Raw genomic sequence first — 8,264 nt, 5'->3', positions numbered from 1 at the left:
CACCACTGTTTCATAACTCTAGAGGAACTGAGTTTTTTTTTTAACTGTTGGGGGTAAAATAGGTACAGAGAAGGTGTGTGTGTCGGGGAGGTGGGAGTGGGTAGCGAGGCATCTTCCGCGTGCCCCACGCCCACGAGGAAGAGGAAAACCTGCCCTGCGGTACCCCCGGGAACACTGCGGAGTAGGGTGTCGGGATGACATCAGCTTCTAAACATAGTCGGTACCGCACCCCAACTCTGAGCGCCGCGAGCAGGGACGGGGGGCGGCGGGGGTGGGGAAAGCGGGGGAGGCGGATGCTGCTGTCCGCGGGCGGGGCGGCCCAGCCGGCCTGGCTGAGCCGGAGATGACTTTGCAGGAATCGTGCTCGCGGAGTTTGCGGGCAAATCTTTCCCGCGATGTTTGGGCCACCGGGTTAGGAAACATTCCTGCCATTCCGTGCTGTCCCCCGCCCCCCAAAGTCAAACACACACGCAGTCCTTAGCACTAGGGTGCTTTTACTTATATAAATCAATCTATCCCACAACCATAGTGCTCAGGTGTGGTCTGTTCGGGGTCCAGCCCCGCGTCGGCCTCCGGGCTAAGCCTGTGAGGGGGTCGGCTCGGCCCTCGGGGTGAGGAAGATGGGCTGTTTCCTGTGGTTGTTGTGGAACAGTTTGTCCTTTTTACCAGCCCCCACCCCTCGCCCGGTCTCCACCCCCTTGGTAAATATAGCGCTCACGTTTCATCATCTCTTTGTCCAACAAGCGCCAGACACCGCGGCCCGCGCGGCCTCCCTCCGCCTCCTCCCCGATCTCGGCTACCTCACTTAACCCCGCGCGGGCAGGCGACGGGTAGCAGCCCGCCCCACGGGCCGCCAGCCCTGCACCCCATTGCTTCCCGCCGCGGTGCATTCCCACAAATCTATCCCCTCTCCTGCTTCCACTTCCCCTGTAAGTTGTGCCCCCTGCCCTGGTCCCACCCCCTCTACCCCGGTGTTTTGGGGACCGGGCCGAGGTGTGTGTAGGTGTTTGGAGGTAGACACCCTTTTTTCCAGCCCCTGGCGTCATCCCACATCCAAGCCAGTACTAGATCTTCCACTTACCGCCCACTCTTCCCAAGACCGCCCCCTGTTCCCCTCTGGAGCTCAGGTGACAAGCTGCTGAGACAGTGATTCACCGACAGCTGAACCAGCTATGTGTACTTGGGGGTGGGCGCTTCGTGAACTGTCTCCCTCCCAACCTCCTCACCCCTGAGGGGAGCAGACTGGAGGGTCGGGAAAGGAGAAGTAGGTGGATAGCAGCCTAGCTGTGCGTGCTTACTCTTCCCTCTCTCCCTTCCCCTCCCAGTTTCATTTCCACACGTACAGCCACCCACTGGGGACCGGAGGCGGCTGGTGTTCTCTGAACGCAGGGAACTGGCTCTCTCTTTGGTCTCCTGTTTACTTCCCTCCTCTTTCGCCCCCACTACCCCACACTGCCTCCCGCCCCGAGCAGCTGGGAAACCTGCAGCAAAACACTGCAGTCATGAGACTTCCCAGGACATGAGCTGTGGCCCGGATTTGCCTTCCTCTGCCCTGCCTTGCCCTGCTGTGTGTCCACTTGGGGCCCTTTGTCCTGGAAAGAGAGGCTCTTGGGGCTCCTCATCCCGGAATGTGGAGGAGGTGACCATCTCCCTCCCTCTTCTCCCACCTTGGCACCAGATACTACCCTGTAGGGGTCTTGCCTGGCTGACTTGGCCAGGGCTCTGGGCCACCCCCTTGAGTTGCCACCTGTCCAGGGAGGGGCAGTGAGAGAACGGACAGTGTGTAAGAACTCGGGATCCAGGATGCTGCAGAGCTGGCTTACTTGCTATCACAGGTTGTCCTGTTCATGACATGGCGCCCAGAGTCCCCTGCTGACCAAGGTGTTTAGGCAGAGCAGGGAAACCTGCTCCCGGGGACAGACACACCCTCTCCTTATGGAGTCTGGCAAAAGCTTTCCCTTTCAAAGCTTGTTTCCCCGCAGGGAAGAATTCAGCCTCTCTCCCTCAGTAAGCTGAATGAACAAAGAACTCTGAGGAGGCCATGAGGCTTGACCTCTGGGTGCCGCCTGCGTGAAGTTCACCCCATTTAAAATCCACCTCTTCACCACCACTCTCGGCTCCACTCCCATGGTTACCAGCAACCTGTCCTTCAGCAGCATAAATGCTGCACAGAGACAGAAACAAACAAGGGCGTTTTAAATATCCCAAACACTGCCTTGGTTTTTGGTGGCAGAGTAGGGGGCATGAAAGTCCCAACTGTTCTCTGGTTTCCCTCTGACGCCAGGACAATGAATGAGTCCCTCGCCCTGGATAGCCTCTCAGCTGCCAAAGGAGGGAACGAAACTTACTGAGGTAGGAGAGAGAGTGGGATTCAGAACAGAGCAGGTCCACCCCGGGCAGATTAATTATTATCCCAGTAAGGCTATTCCCTTCCCTCTCCAGCCTTAAACTCCCAGCTGCTCAGTTGTACCTGCCTACATACTGTACCACTCCTCTGCTGTTGCTGTCTTCTGTGGGCTCTTGGGCACTCCCCCTCTTTCCCAGAAGATGCTACTACCTGGTAAAACCCTGCTTTTGTCCAGCTTAACATGCTGGACAAAAGCAACAGTGCTAACTGTTGTCACTAAATTTATGATCATGAATCTCAAGTGGGCTCCCAACACTGCCTTTCTTCAGCAGTTCCCTAGCTGGTTTACCTTCCACACTCTGAAATAACTACCTTGCACCTCCTATTCTCACACACCCAACACCCCTTTCCTTCCTCCCTCTGGGCTGAAAACCTTGCTTCTTATTTCACTGAGAAAAGAAAAGCAATTTGACAAGAACTGCCTCATCTTTTCACTACCAGAACTTCCACCCTACCTGCCTCTCTGCCAGGACTCTGCCTTCCCTCCTGTCACATGGATGTGGTGTCCCTCCCCCTACACTGGGCACCGTGGTTCCTTCCCTTCCTGACTCTTCAATGACTGCTCCTGAAATTAGCCCCCATCTCCGGCTCATCAATTGTCTCAATTTCCTAAATCACATTAGCACAAAAATATGATGTCCTCCCTGTATTTATATGTATACATATGTGTATACCCATGAGCCTTTGCTCCCCTTCAATATTACTACACCCACTTTTTTTTTTTTTTGGCTGCAAACATCACAAAGTTGCTTGTACTTACTGCATATTTGTTCACAATTCCTATTCTCTCTTGCTCTGACACCAATCACACTTTCACTCAAGTGTTCTACCAAAACCACTCTTGTCAAGGTCACAGATGACCTCCATCCTGCCAAGTCTATTAGATATGTATTTTATTTCATCTACCTTGAAGCAAAGAAGACTGAGAAGGAGTGGGTGGTGAAGGGGAAAATAGGAGAATATGGTGTTCTAGAAGCCAAAAGAAGACAATATTTTAAGAAAGAAAGTTTAATTCCTTCTTTGCTGATTTCGGTTCATCTCCTGGTTCTCCAAAAGTTGAAGTGGCCCAGGGCCCTGTCCTTGACCTTCTTCTGCATTTACACTCACTCTGTTGGTTACTTAATCATGCCTCCAGGCTTTAATACCTTCTATATGCCAATGACTCCCACATTTTTATCATCAATCCAGGCCCCTCTTTTGAACTCCACACTTGACTATCCACCCATCTATTCATCATCGCCACTTAAATATCTAACAGGCATGTCAAACTCGACATACTAAAATGGAACTACTGATTATTTCCTCTCAAAATTGTTCTATTGTAAGCCTTCCCCATCTCAGATAAAGGCATTCTTGTTTATCTCATTGCTCACATCATAAACCAAGGAGTTATCCTTGATTCCTCTCTTTAATTTATACCCTGCAGCTAATTTCAGCAGGAACTCCTATTAGCTGTATTTTCCAAATCTGTTCAGAATCTGGCAATTCTCGTCACCTTTGCTGCTCCCATCGTTATCCCTGGCGTTAAATGCCGTGGTCTTCTAGCTGGTTTCCCTGCTTCCACCCTTGCCCTGACTTTTCTCAACACAACTGTAAGAGTGCTCTTCTTAAAACATGTCAACTCATGACCTAGCTTGTGTGGCTCAGTTGGTTGGAGTATTGTCCCATACACCAAAAGGTTGGGAGTTCAGTTCCCAGTTAGGGCACATACCTAGGTTTCAGGTTCAATCCCTGGTTGGGGTACATAATGGGAAGCAACCAGTCCATGTTTCTCACATCGATATTTTTCTGTCTCTCTCTCTCCCTTCCTTTCTATGCAAAATAAAAGTATTTAAAAAAATTTTTTAAGGAAATAAAACGTGTCAGGTTATGTCATTCCTTTGCTCAAAACTCCACAGCGAGCCTGTCTTAGAGTAACTGCTGAAGTCCTCACAATGGAGACAAGGTTCATACTACTCGAACCCCACTCCTCACTCCACTTTAGCCATTCTGCCCCCTTAAAGCATTTACAATGGCTCTTCCTCCTACATGGAACCCTATTTTCCAAGATCTCTGCATAGCTCACTCATTCACCTTCTCCAAGTCTGATCAAATGCCCCTTCTAGGAGAGAGAGAGATCTGCCCTGGCATCCTGTTTGCAGCTGCAGCTCTGGCAGTTGCTCCTTCTCTACATTTTCTTTCTCCATGGCATTAATCATATTCCAACAAGCTTCATAGTTTGCCTCTTTGTTGGTTATTGTCTGTCTCCTAACAGCAAGCTGTTCTGTTCACTGATGTATTCTTAGTGCCTAGCAGAGTGCCTGGCAAATGATAAACTCTCCGTGAACTTTGCTGAATATTAAGTAAATGAGAAAAACAGCTCTAATTGTTTTGACTCCTTGCTATGTGCTATGCACTCCCAAATACACTCTTTATGGTCTTAGCACCCTTGGTTTCTAGACGAGGAAATTAAGGTACAGAGAGGGTAAATGAGAAATCCACGGTCACATGTTGGCAAAGCTAGGATTTGAACTCAGGACTCTGAGTGCAGCGCTCACGTTCTTAAGCACTCTGGTATCATGCCCCTGTATATGAGTAAGCTGTAAGGGCTAAAGTGAGTTCTTTCTGCTGTGGCTATAGTCACCTGTGGGGAAGCAAGTTGTGACATCTCCTAAAGTCACTTGAGTATATGTGTGGAATAGGATGGGCCACACAGGCTCTTTCCCCTACTGCAGACACTAATGCTAAAGAAAGGGTGAGGGTGATGGACAAGGCCATGGCCATGTATTTGCTTGTATTTGCTTTGCATCAGGGTATTTTGGCTACTTAGGAAGATGAGAGGCAGCTTTGTCCATATTTGTTTCTTGCTCACTATTAAACAAGGATTGTCTGGGGTCTCTATTAATTCAGGACCCAAGTTGATGGAAGAGCCACCATTTGGAGCATTCCAATCACAGTTTCTACTTACATCTCGTATATTACCATCCCATCTATAAGGGGAACAGAAAGTACAATCCTTCCATGTGCCCTGAAGGCAGAGAGCTAAAAATATTTGTTGGGTTCATGTCCAATATGACCAGTAAGTTCTTGTTGGACAAACCCTTTTATGGATAACAACTGTAAACTCCGGATAACATATGTAAAAAGTTATCTGAGAGTCCTGGATGGTGAACAAAAGCAGGCAGATAGTGGAAGGGAGTTGGCATTTGGAAGATGAGAATGATATAAGGAGAATTTGTTTGTTACAGCTTTTAGCCTGAGGTTAGGTCTTAACTTGAACCATTTACAAATATTAAAATACAGATTGAAAGCCAACAGTCTCATTGGCTTGAAGAGCCAGAGGGTAAGTTTTGGGGTACCCACAAGTGCTGGAAAGGGAATAAATTCCAGAAAAGAAAGATCTAGAGAGGAGGAACTCCAAATTCAGGCTATAGACTCTGCCCAAAGTCCTGGCTGATTGCTGAATCATACGTGCATGTGGCAGACTTCAAGCAGCCCAGATACGTCTACACGAGTGAACTGAAATTTGACCAGCTGCTCACTGTACAGGAACTGGTTTTGCAGTTTGAGTTCAGCCAAGTTAACTGTCTACTTAAACTAAAAAAAAAAAATCAATTCTCTTTGAAGGAATATGAGAGAACCCACAGTCTCTACAACCTGTTATTCACAATATCCAGTTTATATTCCAAACTTACTTGACATATGAACAAACAGGAAAATATGACCCAATCACATTAGAAAAGGGAGTTAATGGAGATTAACCCCAAGATGACTTCAGATGTTTGGGAGTGCAGATACGGGTTTTAATGTAGCTATTGTAATTATGCTCATGAATGGAGAGAAAAATATACTTGTGCCCTGATTAGTGTGACTCAGGTGGTTGGGCGTTGTCCCATAAAGAGACAGGTTGCCAGTTCAATTCCTGATCAGACCAAGTGCTTGAGTTGCAGGTTTGGTCCCTGGTTGGGGCATTTGTGAGAGGTATCTGATCAATGTTTCATCAAGAGAGAAACATTGATGTTTCTCTCTTTCTCTGTCTCCCTCCCTTCCCCTCTCTCTCTAAAAAAATAAATAACTAAAAAGTTTTTTAAAAAGAAAAATATGCTTGCAATGAATGGATAGAAAGTCTCAGTAGAGAAATAGAAAAAAATCAAATAGAAATTTAAAGAACTTCAAAACATCTGAAATAAAGTGTTCATTGGATAGGTTTGACAAAAGATGGAAATGAAAAAGGATTCAGTGAGCTTGATGATATCAATAGAAATTACCCGCTCAGAAGAGCAGCAAGAAAACAATAATAGAAAAACAAAAAGAGCCCTGTGGGACAATGGCAGGATATATAATGCATGTGTAGTGGGAGTGTCAGGAGAAGAGTGAGACAATGGGGCAGGCAATATGTATTTGAAAAAATAATAGTAAGACAAATGAACAGATTTTAAAAGTTCAGTGAACACTAGTTAGGCAGGAGTACTCCAAAGAAAAGCACACCTGAACACACCTTAGTCACACTCCTGAAACCTAAAGACAGAGAAAATTGTGCAATCTGACAGAAAAACAAAAAGCTAAATTATATCTGGAAGAATAATGATTTGAATACCCCTGACTTCTCATCAGAAGCAATAGAAACCAGAAGAGGATGGATGAAATCAATGAAGTACTGAAAGAAAAAACTATCAAACCAGATTTCTATATCTGGTGAAAATATCCTTCAAGGATGAAAGCAGAATTAAAGTACTTGCAAATGAAAGGAAACCCAAGAGCATTTGCCACCAGCAGGTCTGCGCTACAAAAACTGTTAAAGACAGTTCTTCAGGATGAAGGAAAATGAAACCTGATGGAGACTTGCATCTTTAGGAAGGAATGAAGAGACTCAGAAATGGCAAGTATGTGATAACTATAAAAGAAAATTTCTTGCCCTGGCTGGTGTGGCTCAGTGGATGGAGCGCCGGCCTTTGAACCAAAGGGTCACTGGTTGTGTCCCAGTGAGGGCACGTGCCTGGGTTGTGGGCCAGGTGCTCGGTAGGGGGTACATGAGAGGCAACCACACATTGATGCTTCTCCCCCTCTCTTTCTCCCTCCCTTCCCCTATGTCTAAAAATAAAATAAATAAAATCTAAAAAAGAAAATTTCTTTACATATTAACTATGTAAGGCAAAAATTATAACATTGTCTCTTGCAGCTCATAATGTACATGTACTACATATGATAATTATAGCATAAAATATAAAGGGAGGATAAATGGACCTATACTATTAGAAGTTCTCTAAATTTTATGTGAAGTGGTATAATATTAACTCTTAGAACATATATTTAATGTACAGGAAATTAATGACTACTATGCTATACTTTCCTGAAGAGTTCACAGTTTGGCAGAAGAAGACACATGTCCAAATAATTACAACGTAGTGTGGGATGTGCAAACAATAAAAATTATACAATGAACTCTGGGATTCCAGGCAATCAGTAATTCGCTGTCCTTGATGGTACGTAAGTAAAGGCTCAACAGAGAAGTCATATTTTGAGCTGGCTGTGAAAGATGATTTGAAGATGAGGAGGAGGAGAAATGGCATCCTGCACAAGGCAAACAGTAGGAGCACAGATGTGAGGGCACTATGGTGCAGAATGTGTTAGGGCACCCATAGTCATCTGATTCTACCTCAGGGAGTAGCAGGAACTATGAACCTGTCAAGAAAGGCCTCAAGTAAAAAGATCATTGTAGGAGAAAATAAGGAACATAAACTGAGACAGAGAGAACAAGGAGGCAAAAAGCAAATTGGCAGGTGAGTACAGAAATTCTCATAAAAGACGACGAGGGCCTAAACAAAGGCTATGGCAGTGGGACGGGGGGTGAGGGAACAGTAAGAGAGGTGGCTGGAAA

This window comes from Desmodus rotundus, chromosome 1 (assembly GCF_022682495.2).
Source record: "Desmodus rotundus isolate HL8 chromosome 1, HLdesRot8A.1, whole genome shotgun sequence".
In the NCBI taxonomy this organism is placed as follows: Eukaryota; Metazoa; Chordata; class Mammalia; order Chiroptera; family Phyllostomidae; genus Desmodus; species Desmodus rotundus.
Note: the sequence above shows the minus strand (reverse complement) of the source record.